Source organism: Schistocerca nitens, chromosome 4, assembly GCF_023898315.1.
Source record: "Schistocerca nitens isolate TAMUIC-IGC-003100 chromosome 4, iqSchNite1.1, whole genome shotgun sequence".
Taxonomy (NCBI): Eukaryota; Metazoa; Arthropoda; class Insecta; order Orthoptera; family Acrididae; genus Schistocerca; species Schistocerca nitens.
In genome coordinates this window covers 397433001-397450159 of record NC_064617.1, presented here as the reverse complement: position 1 = coordinate 397450159, position 17159 = coordinate 397433001, and the positions used below count along the sequence as shown (strand labels likewise).

At 42.2% G+C, this 17159-nt stretch overlaps 1 pseudogene; it reads right to left on the bottom strand.

Annotated features, from left to right (window-relative positions):
- Window positions 1–5611: 5611 nt before the first annotated feature.
- On the bottom strand, window positions 5612–5729 carry LOC126254318 (5S ribosomal RNA; annotated as a pseudogene).
- Between the last annotated feature and the right edge of the window lie 11430 nt (window positions 5730–17159).

Genomic DNA, 17159 nt, shown 5'->3' with positions numbered 1-17159 from the left:
AACACGTTTCCGACTTTGATAAAGGTCGGATTGTAGTCTATCGCGATTGCGGTTTATCGTATCGCGACATTGCTGCTCCCGCTGGTCGAGATCAAATTACTGTTGGCAGAATATGGACTCGGTGGGTTCAGGAGGGTAATACGGAACGCCGTGCTGGATCCCAACGGCCTCGTATCGCTAGCAGTCGAGATGACAGGCATCTTATCCGCATGGCTGTAACGGATCGTGCAGCCACGTCTCGATCCCTGAGTCAACAGATGGGGACGTTTGCAAGACAACAACCATCTGCACGAATAGTTCGACGACTTTTGCAGCAACACGGACTATCAGCTCGGAGACCATGGCTGCGGTTACCCTTGACGCTGCATCACAGACAGGAGCGCCTGTGATGGTGTACTCAACGACGAAACTGGAAGCACGAATAGCAAAACGTCATTTTTTCGGATGAATCCAGGTTTGTTTACAGCAAGATGATGGTCGCATCCGTGTTTGGCGACATCGCAGTGAACGCACATTGGAAGTGTGTATTCGTCATCGCCATACTGGCGTATAACCCGGAGTGATGGTATAGGGTGCCATCTTGTTCGCATTGACGGCACTCTGAACAGTGGACATTACATTTCAGATGTGTTAGCACCCGTGGATTCTACCCTTCATTCGATCCCTGCGAAACCCTACATTTCAGCAGGACAATGCACGACCGCATGTTGCAGGTCCTGTACGGGCCTTTCTTGATACATAAAATGTTCGACTGCTGCCTTGGCCATCACATTCTCCAGATCTCTCACCAATTGAAAACGTCTGATCAATGGTGGCCGAGTAACCGGCTCGTCACAATACGTCAGTCACTACTCTTGATGAACTGTGGTATCGTGTTGAAGCTGCATGGGCAGCTGTACCAGTACACGCCATCCAAGCTCTGTTTGACTCAATGCCCAGGCGTATCAAGGCCGTTATTACGGCCAGAGGTGTTTGCTCTCGGTACTGATTTCTGAGGATCTATGCACCCAAACTGCGTGAAAATGTAATCACATGTCAGTTCTAGTATAATATATCCGTCCGGTGTATACCCGTTTATCATCTGCATTTCTTCTTGGTGTAGCAATTTTAATGGCCCGTAGAGTATTTGAGTGATTTATCACGTAATGAACCATGGACCTTGCCGTTGGTGGGGAGGCTTGTGTGCCTCAGCGATACAGATGGCCGTACCGTAGGTGCAACCACAACGGAGGGGTATCTGTTGAGAGGCCAGACAAACATGTGGTTCCTGAAGAGGGGCAGCAGCCTTTTCAGTAGTTGCAGGGGCAACAGTCTGGATGATTGACTGATCTGGCCTTGTAACATTAACCAAAACGGCCTTGCTGTGCTGGTACTGCGAACGGCTGAAAGCAACGGGAAACTACAGCCGTAATTTTTCCCGAGGACATGCAGCTTTACTGTATGATTAAATGATGATGGCGTCCTCTTGGGTAAAATATTCCGGAGGTAAAATAGTCCCCCATTCGGATCTCCGGGTGGGGACTACTCAAGAGGACGTCGTTATCAGGAGAAAGAAAACTGGCATTCTACGGATCGGAGCGTGGAATGTCAGATCCCTTAATCGGGCAGGTAGGTTAGAAAATTTAAAAAGGGAAATGGATAGGTTATAGTTAGATATAGTGGGAATTAGTGAAGTTCGGTGGCAGGAGGAACAAGACTTTTGGTCAGGTGATTACAGGGTTATAAATACAAAATCAAATTGGGGTAATGCAGAAGTAGGTTTAATAATGAATAAAAAAATAGGAGTGCGGGTTAGCCACTACAAACAGCATAGTGAACGCATTATTGTGGCCAAGATAGACACAAAGCCCATGCCTACTACAGTAGTACAAGTTTATATGCCAACTAGCTCTGCAGATGATGAAGAAATTGATGAAATGTATGACGAGATAAAAGAAATTATTCAGGTAGTGAAGCGAGACGAAAATTTAATAGTCATGGGTGACTGGAATTCGTCAGTAGGAAAAGGGAGAGAAGGAAACATAGTAGGTGAATATGGATTGGGGGGAAGGAATGAAAGAGGAAGCCGCCTTGTAGAATTTTGCACAGAGCATAACTTAATCATAGCTAACACTTGGTTCAAGAATCATAAAAGAAGGTTGTATACCTGGAAGAATCCTGGAGATACTAATAGGTATCAGATAGATTATATAATGGTAAGACAGAGATTTAGGAACCAGGTTTTAAATTGTAAGAAATTTCCAGGGGCAGATGTGGATTCTGACCACAATCTATTGGTTATGAACTGCAGTTTGAAACTGAAGAAACTGCAAAAAGGTGGGAATTTAAGGAGATGGGACCTGGATAAACTGACTAAACCAGAGGTTGTACAGAGTTTCAGGGAGAGCATAAGGGAACAATTGACAGGAATGGGGGAAAGAAATACAGTAGAAGAAGAATGGGTAGCTCTGAGGGATGAAGTAGTGAAGGCAGCAGAGGATCAAGTAGGTAAAAAGACGAGGGCTAATAGAAATCCTTGGGTAACAGAAGAAATATTGAATTTAATTGATGAAAGGAGAAAATATAAAAATGCAGTAAATGAAGCAGGCAAAAGGGAATACAAACGTCTCAAAAATGAGATCGACAGAAAGTGCAAAATGGCTAAGCAGGGATGGCTAGAGGACAAATGTAAGGATGTAGAGGCTTGTCTCACTAGGGGTAAGATAGATACTGCCTACAGGAAAATTAAAGAGACCTTTGGTGAGAAGAGAACCACTTGTATGAATATCAAGAGCTCAGATGGCAACCCAGTTCTAAGCAAAGAAGGGAAGGCACAAAGGTGGAAGGAGTATATAGAGGGTTTATACAAGGGCAACGTACTTGAGGACAATATTATTGCAATCGAAGAGGATGTAGATGAAGATGAAATGGGAGATAAGATACTGCGTGAAGAGTTTGACAGAGCACTGAAAGACCTGAGTCGAAGCAAGGCCCCGGGAGTAGACAACATTCCATTAGAACTACTGATGGCCTTGGGAGAGCCAGTCATGACAAAACTCTACCATGTGGTGAGCAAGATGTATGAGACAGGCGAAATACCCACAGACTTCAAGAAGAATATAATAATTCCAATACCAAAGAAAGCAGGTGTTGACAGATGTGAAAATTACCGAACTATCAGTTTAATAAGTCACAGCTGCAAAATACTAACGCGAATTCTTTACAGACGAATGGAAAAACTGGTAGAAGCGGACCTCGGGGAAGATCAGTTTGGATTCCGTAGAAATGTTGGAACACGTGAGGCAATACTAACCTTACGACTTATCTTAGAAGAAAGATTAAGAAAAGGCAAACCTACGTTTCTAGCATTTGTAGACTTAGAGAAAGCTTTTGACAACGTGAACTGGAATACTCTCTTTCAAATTCTGAAGGTGGCAGGGGTAAAATACAGGGAGCGGAAGGCTATTTACAATTTGTACAGAAACCAGGTGGCTGTTATAAGAGTCGAGGGGCATGAAAGGGAAGCAGTGGTTGGGAAAGGAGTGAGACAGGGTTGTAGCCTCTCCCCGATGTTATTCAATCTGTATATTGAGCAAGCAGTAAAGGAAACAAAAAAAAAATTCGGAGTAGGTATTAAAATTCATGGAGAAGAAGTAAAAACTTTGAGGTTCGCCGATGACATTGTAATTCTGTCAGAGACAGCAAAGGACTTGGAAGAGCAGTTGAACGGAATGGACAGTGTCTTGAAAGGAGGATATAAGATGAACATCAACAAAAGCAAAACGAGGATAATGGAACGTAGTCAAATTAAATCGGGTGATGCTGAGGGGATTAGATTAGGAAATGACACATTTAAAGTAGTAAAGGAGTTTTGCTATTTAGGGAGTAAAATAACTGATGATGGTCGAAGTAGAGAGGATATAAAATGTAGACTGGCAATGGCAAGGAAATCGTTTCTGAAGAAGAGAAATTTGTTAACATCGAGTATAGATTTAAGTGTCAGGAAGTCGTTTCTGAAAGTATTTGTATGGAGTGTAGCCATGTATGGAAGTGAAACATGGACGATAACCAGTTTGGACAAGAAGAGAATAGAAGCTTTCGAAATGTGGTGCTACAGAAGAATGCTGAAGATAAGGTGGGTAGATCACGTAACTAATGAGGAGGTATTGAATAGGATTGGGGAGAAGAGAAGTTTGTGGCACAACTTGACTAGAAGAAGGGATCGGTTGGTAGGACATGTTTTGAGGCATCAAGGGATCACAAATTTAGCATTGGAGGGCAGCGTGGAGGGTAAAAATCGTAGAGGGAGACCAAGAGATGAATACACTAAGCAGATTCATAAGGATGTAGGTTGCAGTAGGTACTGGGAGATGAAGAAGCTTGCACAGGATAGAGTAGCATGGAGAGATGCATCAAACCAGTCTCAGGACGAAGACCACAACAACAACAACATCATGTAATCGAAATTTAACGGATTCCTTTTAGTACTCATGTAACATTTTTCATTATTTAGACTCAGTTGCCACTTTTTTGCACAATTGCTTAAATCGTTAAGCAATTCGTTTTGGTCGTCCGATGACTTTATAAGACCTTAAATGACAGCGTCACATGCACACAATGTAAGAGGGCTGCTCAATTGTCTCGTAAATCGTTTATGTAGAACAGGAACAACGGAGGCCTATAACACTTCCTCGGGGAAAGCCAGATATAATTTCTTTTTAACGCGATGACTTTCCGTCAGTTATTACGAACTGTGACCTCTCTGACAGGGAGTGACGAATCCAGTCACACAACTGAGACGATACTCCACAGTGTAATTTAATTAGAACTCGCTTCTGAAGAACTGTGTCAAAAGACTTCCGGAAATCTAAAAATATGGAATCAATTTGACCACCCTGTCGATAGTACTCATTACTTCCGCAGAATAAAGAGCTAGTTCAGTTTCTATATTTTCTGAATCCGTATTGGTATTTGTCAATAAACTGTTTTCTTCGACATAATTCATAATGTGTTAGAACTTTGGACTTTTAAATAGGACAGGGAACAAGCTTGTTTAAAAAGTGGTTACAAAGCGCTGACTTTGTCGCTTATGACACTAAGAAGTGTGAGACGGGAGTGTCAGTCATCGTACACCAAAATTTTAGCTCGCTGTTACTAGTTTGTCATGCTCGCGATCCACAGGTAAAAGACTTCTCGTATCATATGACAATATTGAGAGTCGGAAGAAGTAGGTGGAGAGAGAGGCAGTCAGATACGGTTTATAGGTACAAAGATAAATATATGACTCAGTGATTGTCTGGGTGGTTGAATCGATATTGCTCTTTAAAGCGAAATGTTGTCCATAGCGGTCTGGCTCTAGCCTACGCAACTTACACTTAACAGTCTACACGGATTGTGATACTACGTTTGCTTTACAAGAAGCGTTCAAAAATGATGGACCACTCCACTCCGTCTACAGGCCGCTTGCCCCTACGACCGCCGCGTCATCCTCCGAGGAGGATGCGGATAGGAGGAGCATGGGGTCAGCATACGGCTCTCCCGGTCGTTATGATGGTATTCTTGACCGAAGCCGCTACCATCCGGTCGAGTAGCTCCTCAATTGGCATCACGAGGCTGAGTGCACCCCGAAAAATGGAAACAGCGCATGGCGGCCTGGATGGTCACCCATCCAAGTGCCGACCACGCCCGACAGCGCTTAACTTCGGTGATCCCACGGGAACCGGTGTATCCACTGCGGCAAGGCCGTTGCCCAAAAAAAAATGATGGACACTGCAATTTTTTCTTTTCACAGGAGCCATTTACGGAGAAAACGGATACAGGTATCCCCCACAAATGTCTAAGCACTTTTACCATCGATCCGTCAGATTTCGTATTTGCTTAGCAAACCATTCTTTGCGGATATTTCGGCGTCATTGGTGGACAACTGCATGAAGTTCGTCATTAATGTTGAAAACTTCTTAATCCTCATGACCGCTTTCATTGTATCGAGCCGGGCATAGTCGCTACGCCAGATCCGGCGAATATGGAGAATGTGGCTGCAGGATAAACCCTAGTTCACGCTTGGTGCAATGGTCCGGTGGCTGGCTTGTGGCCGCGCCTTATTGTTTTGGATTAGAGCTCCATGGCCGTATTTTCCGTGGCGGTATTGTTAAATGCGTCGCCTGAGTTGGTGCAATAAACTGCAGTACCGATCACTGTTGAGGGTCGTATTGGGAAGGAGCCATTCCACCAGCAGTATTCGTTCCTGATCCCAGGACACAGACGCCAATTGTTTCTGCACGAATAGTCCAGACGGTGACTGCTTGGTACGAGGGCCCCCAGCATGCTTCCCCCCCAAATACTGGCGATTTTTTTTCTATACCTTCGCGGAAGAATCATGACTCATTGAGTGTGACGAGCTGCTCAAAGAACTCTGCTGTACTGTACGCTTGCACTAACTATTGGCATATATCCACACGCTTCTACCTCTACGTCGTGGCGACGGATAGGGGCACTCATTGTGCACCCACCTTCTTCATCTTCAAATCTTAGTGGATGGTAGTGTGAAGGTTCACCGTGGTAGACCTGACGCCTTCTTTACGTCATCAAACGTGATTCGCCTGTGCCCCATTATCAAGCCATTGACAGGCTGATCTTTGTTTGACTCGCGTGCAGTTGCTGGACGCCAAGTGCTTCTGCGTTTTTCAGCAGGGTCCCTGCGGTCTCTGATACCCAACGAAACACGGATCTCCGACTTGCTGCTGTTTCCCCACATACGGTTAATAATCCCCTGCGGATGTCTGAAACAGTCAGTCCTTCCCCATAGAGAAACTATACTGTTCAGTTGCCCATGCTTGTTTGCTTTCATGTTGTCTTACTGATGTCTATCAGCGCACTCGCAAACCGGAACAAGCACTGCTGCAATGTGCCACCTATGGGAAACATGAGCACCACCTGGTAGCATACGCAGGAGTCGAACTGTCAAGTGGGGGATGCCCCAGGGATCAGTGTTGGGGCCACTCCTGTTTCTTACTTACATAAATGATGTGCCCTCTGGTATTATGGGTAATTCTAAAATATTTCTGTTTAATGATGACACTAGCTTGGTAGTAGGGTAATTCTAAAATATTTCTGTTTAATGATGACACTAGCTTGGTAGTAAAGGATGTTGTGTGCAACATTAGCTCTGTTTCAAATAGTGCAGTACATGACCTAAGTTCCTGCCCTTTAGGAAATAAACTAACGCTAAATCGCAGTAACACTGAGTTTTTACAGTTTCTGAGACACAATTCAACAAATCCTGACGTTTTAATTTCACAGAAGGGGCATATGATTAGTGAAACTGAACAGTTCAAGTTTCTATGTGTTCAGATAGATAGTAAGCTGTCGTGGAAAGCTCACGTTCAGGATCTTGTTCAGAGACTTAATACTGCCATTTTTACTATTCGAACGGTATCAGTATTGAGTGATCTTTCGACACCAAAGTTAGTCTACTTTGCTTATTTTCATTCGCTTATGTCTTATGGTATTATATTTTGGGGTATCTCTTCCCATTCTAAAAGGATATTCTTGGCTCAGAAACGGGCAGTTCGGGCAATAAGTGGTGTAAGTTCACGAACCTCTTCTCGACCCCTGTTCAGGAGTCTGACTATTTTGACATTGGCCTCTCAATATATATATTCCTTACTGTCATTTCTTATTAACAATATTAGCTTATTTCCAAGAATAAGCGGCTTTCACTCGGTTATACCCGGCAAAAATCAAACTTGCATTTGGATCGGACTTCCTTAACTCTTGTACAAAAAGGTGTGCAGTACACTGCTGCATCCATTTTCAATAAGCTACCACTCAAATTCAAAAATCTTAGCAGTAATCCACGCGCTTTCAAATCGAAACTGAAGAGTTTCCTCATGGGTTGGCTCTGAGCACTATGGGACTTAAATGCTGAGGTCATCAGTCCCCTAGAACTTAGAACTACTTAAACCTAACTAACCTAATGACATCACACACATCAATTCCCGAGGCAGGATTCGAACCTGAGACCGTAGCGGTTGCGCGGTTCCAGACTGTAGCGCCTAGAACCGCTCGGCCACTCCGGCCGGTCTCCTCATGGGTCACTCCTTCCATTCCGTCGAGGAGTTTCTTGAAAAATTAAGTTGATTGCGTTCACATAAACTTATGGACTGACTTTCTTCGGGTTCATAAATATTTATTTTTATCTGTTATTACTTTTATGTTGTAATTTCACGTACTGACACGTTCCTCGACCTTGGAGATTTGCTCCTCACCTTGGTCCTACAGAACTTGACGTGTAAATAAATAAATAAAACACATTTCAGACTGCTACTTCTCAAGATAGAAAATAGTGCCTACGATGACAGTCTGCTGTTTTCTTTCTGGGACCTAGTTTTTGTTAGTAGGCGGCAGGGTCACTCGGCCTCACTTTTGCATCCCCATGTAGTCAATACGTAGGGTGGATAACCGCCAGCTGCAATCGGCACAATGTGGCGGGATGCTCCAGCCCAAAATACAAGCAAAACCGCTATCATGCTTCATTGCTGCATCTCGTTTCTTGCATCTCTCTCTCTCTCTCTCTCTCTCTCTCTCTCTCTCTCTCTCTATGTTACAGCAAATTATACTTTTATAACATATTTTAGTTGATATTTTATAAAACATGAACTTGATATTGAACATTAATCCACTCTTTCCTCCAGATTTCATTGCTTAATATTCTTTTTTTGTGGCCTTTTAAGTCTTGAATTCAGAACACAACGAAATTAAGGAATAGAATTGGACCGCTTCCTATTTTGTCTTATTTCCCTTCCTGTTCACCTACATTCCAAGATTAGTAACTGCTTGATTCACAGCTGCAAGTAGGACAGAGTCAGACCCTTCCAAGGCCAAAAGGTATGGCATCACCTTCATTGGCTGCCATTTATTAGCTGAAGCGGTGAACAGGTGTGGTGTAACACCACAACCGCTCTTGTGCTACTGTAGTTCTTCTTGCCCTGCGGAATGTTCCTTCAAACATTTGATGTCCATTTCTATCTTCTTTTCTTATTCGGTTCTACTTTCTAGTTTCGATTTAAAAAACACAAAGAAAGAGTTACAATAGTATGGAACGAAGAAGGTAGTAGATGTGGCCAGCTGGTTGTGTTGTGACGTTGCGTCCTGGTACCCAGGTTGCGTATGTGTCGGTTCTGTGAAGCCCTATGCTTATCGTAGACGTAATCAGCGGAACGCCTTAACCACTACCGGAGTTTTGATATTCCGGTTACCAGATGAAGATTAGCTGTCGAGAAATTCCAAAGTAGGTGTAAAGCGAGGTCGATATTGCACCTTCTGTATGCGATTGCTGTTACAATCGGCAGTGTATCCCCAGACATCAGGGGCATACTCCAAACCTGGGTTCAGTAGCATCTTGTACAGATCATTTCCAAGTTCCTGTGGGAATGTGGATGTCGGGTATAGTAGCAAGTATGGCTGATGCATCCCCGCCGTATTTTCCCTGTTCTTCGACGTGACGGCGCCATTAGAGAGTGACACCCAGCTATTTGGTGAAGCAGAACTTTCACGCTTTCACGTGTGTAGCGTCTTGTCGTCGGCGTACAACGCGAGCCTAAAGATAGGAACGATGGCATACCCGCTGCTGTGTACAGAGTGTTGAGCAAGGGACCGTGTGCCGAACTTTGCAAAACTCTTTCTAGGACCCAGCGCTTTGAGGAGAGGCTTGTGCCCTGACATGAAAAGTTCTGCCTTCTATGTCGCATTTCAGGAGACGCACGTGTGGTGTGCGCAATTTGTAGAAGGGAACCTCGCTCCCCTAGGAATCAAGTGCGTTTGAGACAACCAGGTACATCTCTCCCAAGTGCCTTCACCGCTTCCTCGAAAAGTCTAAGAAGTTGATACTTAGCTGCATGTTCTTTTATCAAGCCAAATGGTTTCTGAAAAGAGCAGGCGCAAACTTTTCAAAAGGCGAGGGAAGCACCTGTGATATAACCTCTCGAGAAACTTCTAAAGTGCAGGTGACATGTTGCAGGCCGCTAATTCTTTGGCAGGCGAAGATCTATACAAGGCTTGAGTGTGGCCATTATCTCATCGTGCTTCCACACCGTCGGAAAGATTCTCATGTATTCAGAGCTCTTATTAGACACTGAGTGACGTGATATCTGTCGTAGCATCAGGTTGGTTAGCGGATCAGGACCACCTGCTTTTCGGCTACTGAGTGTCCTTAGCAGCGCCTGTACTTCGTGTTCTGCGACCGATGAATTTCTCTTCCTCTTCCTGCCACACCAGGAACGTTCGGAGCCGCTCAGGCAAATGCTGGACGTGGCTTGTTCCTGTACCGTTGTGTCTTACTCACGCGGGTTTGGAATCACCAATATCGTCGTTGCTGATGGTATGCTACTGACTGCAACATACTCTTTCTGGTGGTAGTTTTCCCTGAAAGTTCTACCCAAGCCCCGGCAAGAGAACACTCATTCACTTAGTCTTTCTTCCCGCTCAATATCTGGGAAAAAACTGCAACACCAGGAAAGAATGAGAGATTGCCTAAGACAATAATGTCCAGATAATTTCTGCGAAAAAGATGCTCTCCGTTTGATTGTAGTACAGACTTCTGCTTTTGTCTCTGAAAGGGCCGTTTCACTGATAATTGCACTGGGGAATCTATAAGCAGAGCATTGTGAAGTCGCAGTTTTATGTTAGCAGCATGCCACGCTACAAAGAACTGGCTGAGTTTGAATTTGACATCAGTTTTGTGAAGAGTTAAGCGGTTTTTCCGAAGACCTAGCTGGCTGCAGAAGTTGCCCCTTCAGATATCCGGATATGAGGTCAGTGGTTAGTGAGTGGAATCTACGCAGTCCTCATGTCTCAAGACCTCGCAATAGCGTGACTAACGTAGAGGCTTGGCATCTCCACCGCAGGGCCGTTACGAATCACCCGGCAATATTCACCACATTAGAGCTTCAGTGCTAGTCCTTTAGTCAGTTGCTCGATGACGTTTCGTAGGATGGGCTTGTCAGAGTGCCAGCCACATTTGCTGTCGACAGCGAGTGCAATAGAACTAATAATACCAACCTATTAATTGGCAACAGAGTAGCCTATCGGCCTTTGGATTGTGTGCCATGCTATGTCGGCCGATTTCCAATATAACGACTCGTTTCTTCAATATTTTGACGGTAGTTGCGCTACTGCAGCCTGATTTCAGGTGGCAATAAGCGCCGTTATTGAAACAGTCCGATTTCACTGGTAGATTACTTATTTATCATCAGTGCGTTGAGGATTACCATCATCATAAGGTGTCCTGACAATTGCCAGGTTGCTGACGCCATTGCTATCTTAAATAATGGTATTCCAGGATAACTGTTTTGTAGTCTCGTATCTTACTCTTTCACTTCATCCACCTCTTTTATTCTTCTCTATCGTATAATCTTCTGTCCTCCCACTGTATCTTTGACGTTTGTTGTAATATGTAGTCTGCTTTTCTTTTTTTAATGAAGTTTCGGAGACTTCTTATTCTTTTGCCGTTTCCACTACTTCACTGATAATAGCTTTATTTAGCCGGCAGGGGTGGCCGAGCGGTTCTAGGCGCTACAGTCTACGATCGCAGGTTAGAATCCTGCCTCGGCATGGATGTGTGTGATGTCCTTAGGTTAGTTAGGTTTACGTAGTTGTAAGTTCTAGGGGACTGATGACCTTAGAAGTTAAGTCCCATAGTGCTCAGAGCTTTATTTAGCCATTTTATTTTCTCCGTTTTTTTTCCAAACTCACATCTCGAATGTTTCACTTTTGTCTCTTCCTCTATTCTTTAATGTCCAGCATTCACAGCAGTAACAGGAAAACACTGCACACGATGCATTTAATCCTTTCTCTGACCTCGATGTTCTAAAACATTTACATTACTGTTTTGGATACCAAATATTGCATGTCAACCCAGAAAAGTTACATTTCCTTAAGTTCCTAATTTCCCTTCCTGTATTTCACTTGTTTCTTCTTAAACATTGAAATCTCACAATAAGCATCTTATTGGAAATTTTTTTTTGATGTGAACATTTTAGGTTACGCTTTACTATGACTATTATTGGCAGTGAATAAATTTATTCTAAATTATGGTAAGATTGACGACAAAACTAACACAACAACTGCAAAGAAAACATTGGAAAACGCGCAAAAACTCTGGGTCAAAAACGAACTGAAAGAACTTAACATTAAAGAACGAATGTTCAACAAACAGCTTTATAATGCAGAAATACAGTTGGGAAAGTTACTTAATAGACTAGAATAGGATTCTATAACCACAAAAGTCAAAAAGTACACCGAATTCATCGTGCAGGAAACGAAAGCCACACAGAAAGGAAAAACTAGCTAATCTTATGAAACAACAGTTACCTCCCAAATTGAATCAAAACAGCCGAAGAAAACATACATTCTACACAGCTTTCCTCAACAACATCAACATAATATTCACAGCAGAAGAAGAGGTTCTACTCTGCAAAGTATTAAAACACAACGTTCAAGCTCCACTGGACCAAAAGAACCAAGAGAAGCGTTTAACAAGCAAAATGACAATGTAGCAGGCTACCACAAAATTAGCGAAATTATTGAGAAGGAAAATGCAAAACGCTTCCCAGCATACAAGAAAAGAGAAGAAATCCTCACATGTATCATTAAGACTAAATTAAAAATGAACAATGCAATAATCGATAGCTGACAAGCGCAATACAACCGTTGCAATGAACAGAGCACCATACATAGAAAGCAAACAACACAACAGAATACCTAAAGATTCAACAACCAAAATTGAAAAAAATATTAAACACATTTCATATAAAATAAATTTCTTACTCCCCATCCAAGAGGCAAAAAACGTAACAGTGAGGCCACAAGTACCTTGTCATATACCACAAACAAAGATACAGAAAAATGGGACCCCTATCAGGCCTATACTGAATTGCAGGAACAGCCCAACATTAAAAGTCAACAAAATGCCCTTCAAAATTCTCAAAGAAGCATACACATTCAATAATAATAGAAAACTTAAAAAAAGAGCAGAATTTATACAATATGTCAAAAACAGGACTTCCTGATGGAGCCACACCTGTCTCGTTTGGCGTACAAAATCTTTATTCCTCTGTGCCAATCGATCCCAATAATTAATGCCGACTTACAGAAACACAAAAAGTTCCTTCAACTCACATTACTGAACTAATGGACCGCCGGCCGGAGTGGCCGTGCGGTTCTGGGTGCTACAGTCTGGAGCCGAGCGACCGCTACGGTCGCAGGTTCGAATCCTGCCTCGGGCATGGATGTGTGTGATGTCCTTAGGTTAGTTAGCTTTAATTAGTTCTAAGTTCTAGGCGACTGATGACCTCAGAAGTTAAGTCACATAGTGCTCAGAGCCATTTGAGCCAACTAATGGACCTGCACAAATTCACACTTCCACTAACTATTTCCAATTCAACACTAAACTCTAAAAACAAACAGATGGTCAGGTAATGGGCTCACATCTAGGATTGTTAGCTGAAATACTGATAAACAATTTAGAAGACAAAGTCCTGAATTTCAATCACCACCTCTTGAAAAACATCTACTACTACATATATGTAGATGATACAATTATTTCAATCAATGGCACAAAAGATGGCATCAGTGAGTTGAACCGATTATTCAGCATCTCCCATGAAAACATAAAATTCACTGCTGGATACCAAGCAGGTGGCCTTACGCTTAGAATAGAGAATAATGGACATCACTTTGAAGTTTATCGGAAGCTTACCGCAACACAAACTATCATTCACAGCTCATTCTGTCACCCCACACCCCACAAAATGTTAGCATTCCGATACATGACCAGTAGAGCTATCCAACTACCACTCTCTACATATAAATGTGGACAAGAAACTGAAATAATAAAACAAACAGCTATTACAAATGAAACTTCCTGGCATATTATTGTCATTCTTGCTATTACAAATGGCTGTAACAGCTCCATAGCAGATACGCTAAAACACTCAATAGTAGCAAAGCAATCACATCACAAAAAGAAGAAAATAACATCTTCCATAAAATCCCATTTATAAGTAATATTTCATATCAGATTGCCAATGTCTTCAAATTTCTTCAAACGAAAAGGCATAGACATATCCTTTACGACAAACAAGATTGGACAGAAGTTACCTCACATCAGCAACACACAATCCCCACTTCATCACATGGGCGTGTACAAAAAACGCTCCATTTATACAAACACCAAAGAAAACTACCTGAATCCATAGCAAATGACGAAAATAACAACATTTACAATAGTATCATCTCTGTTTTGAGCAGCAGCCTGTATTATTAATTTTAAAGCATTAACCAATATATTACCCCAGCCTTTAATAAGTCATTACATGTAACTAGTATAATCTTAAGATCCCCTTGCTTTGAAAAGTTTGCTTTCATCCAATCACTCCTTCCACTCTCTCTCTCTCTCTCTCTCTCTCTCTCTCTCTCTCTCTCTCTCCCCTCCTGTCTCTTTCACTTTCACTTCCTCTACATCCGCCTCCAGCCTTTCATCCCTATCTCTGAATCCCAACCAAAATTGTTATTTACGTATAATTTTATCATTGTTGTCAGCATAATCATTTTCCTTAAAGTTCGTAACATATCACCTGATTATATAAACGCGTATGAAATGTAATCTATATAAACCTGATAGAATCGGATTAATATTCCACCTGAAATATTTATTCCAATGCAGGTATTCAACACCTCAAAACAAAGATATCAAAATCCTTTGAAACTTATTCCATAATAATATTGTTATTATGAACACTCTTTGTACTTCGTGATAATGTTTCTCTTTTGCTATATGCTCCTTGCACATAATAGTTTCCAGACGTCATCGTTGTTTACAAAATATAACACTATACATGTGATGTATTACGACAGAGAAAGAAACCTGTTATCATAGGAGGTATTCTATTTTACTTATTTTATTTTTACCGTTACATATACGTTTAGTTTTAGTCAAAAAATTCCCAAAACCATGATGTGAAATAGTATCTTGTTTCTCCGCTAGACAGTGCCACAAGCTTCTCCAAAAAAAAAAAAATCGCAACACAACACATACATATCATACTAACAAATGTAAATCCACCTGATGATGGACGTTGAAACCTTCGAAACGCGTCGCGGAGATAAACAAATAGTGACGAGAACAGTAAACTTGTTGTTTCATTCGAATGGTACTTTACGTACCTATTTTCCTGGGGTGGCCTTTTTGGATTTCTCGCACATGTCATTGGCCTCATTTCCTTTGCAAATTGTTATTCGATAGTTTTTCATTGTTTTTTGGTCCTCCTGTCCTACAGCCGTTTCTTCTGTAGACTGGATTTCTTGCTCTGACGCGCTCTTTGTAGTGTTGCCGTCCGTCGGTTCATTTTCACGCTGAAGAATAGACGCCTTCCTCTTCAGGTTATTTCTGATTATTTGACTGTAGATAATCCACACATTTATTGCAGCTATATCTAGGATGTTGTAAAAGACACGCATCATTCATCTCCTGCAACCAATCTTCATTGATCACTTCATCAATGTCGTTCACACCGTACTTTATGGCGCTGCAGAATGTAAGGTTTCCTGGTTTCTTCTTTCTTTCTTCACTCAAGGCTATACCAGTATGCAGTGTGCTGGGGATATGAATTCCTATTCTTCTTCCGTTGGTACGCTGTCAGGATGCAGTCTTGTTTATCATTCTTTTTCAACATGTTGGAGGAGTGTAAGTCAGAATTCTTCTTCTTCACATAGTTTGGGGATTTCTTCCCACTAATAATGTTTTCTTCTCTTCTTGGAAAGCTGGAGGGATGTGAAAAACTGGTCTGCTCCTGTGTTGCTTCCTCGGTTTATAAATGGCTCAATGATATAAAGAATGACTTCCGCTGCATAGGGCTGGTGATCTTCCTTCCACCTTACTAAGATATGGAAAGGCGTTGCAAATGTTCTTGGATGCCACATATACCGTGATCCAAAAAATGATTCCGTATTTATCTGGTTTATTTGACGTAATGTGGATACATCGGTCCCTTTTTTGTTTGGAAGTAACTCCTCGTAAATCTTAAAATTTCCACCGGCGCGGTACAACACAAGCAGTTTTTCACGACCTTCTTCCATATTACATAAATAGGAGCGAACTTTGAAAAAGGGATGCGTTGAGCTTGAGATGACTTCTTCTCGCAGTGGAGGAGTCTGCTAAATTCGTGGAATCTCTCATCATTTTATCTCTGCTGAAATTAGGTCCCCAAGAACAATAACAAAAGAGAACACTTTCAGCATAGAAAGCACTTCTGACATACTTGATACCATCATTGTCTCGCCATTCCTCCATCTGTACGCTCCATCTGATGTTTCTTATTTAATTAAGAGTGTTTGATTCCGAGTGTGTGTGTGTTTTATGATACACAGCACTGATCCATGAAGAAGTCGGAAGGCACTGATGATGGAGTCGTCTAATCGGTGGTAGGTATATGCAGTGGGCCTCCTTCTCTCCTCCAGAACGCTGAAAGCAGTCCTTCTTCGTGGCGACGGAATATTAGCGACCTTCTATTTCTTTCCATCTCTAGCTGCCATCCTCACTGTTGCGCCAACCAAATCATGAATCTGGAAAAAGGTGATGTGGGGGGACAGACACAAACAGTAACTCATTCCTAGTTTCGTTGTCTTCATCATCAGCTGTCTCTGGCAGCTAATCACTATCTGACTGTCTGATTCAATATCTGAACTGTACAGGATACAAAAAAAAAAAAAAAAATGCATTAGTGATGCCACTCTGACACGACATTATGGTAAACGCCTATTACAGGGAAAAAGCAGTGACTAACTAATGAGATGAGTAACTACAGCAACACACGGAAAACTACTGGAAACTTACTTTACAAGGGCTGCGTGGCGATCTTGGCGTCAGTTATCATTCGAGGCAGCGTTTGTTGAACAAAGCAACATGAAGTGCAAGTGCCCTTGTAATTGTGAGAACAGCAGTACTCTAAAGAGGAGTCACACCGGGTGTCAGTTGACTCTCCCGCTTTTATAGGTCCGCTTCATGAAATTCTGATAGTTCAGCAAATGAGGAAACGTCACAAAATTTGATGGAAGGATATTAAAGACTGAATTCGTTATTGAGGAAATAAAGGTTAGAAGGTGTCCTTTGACCCTTCGCTGTT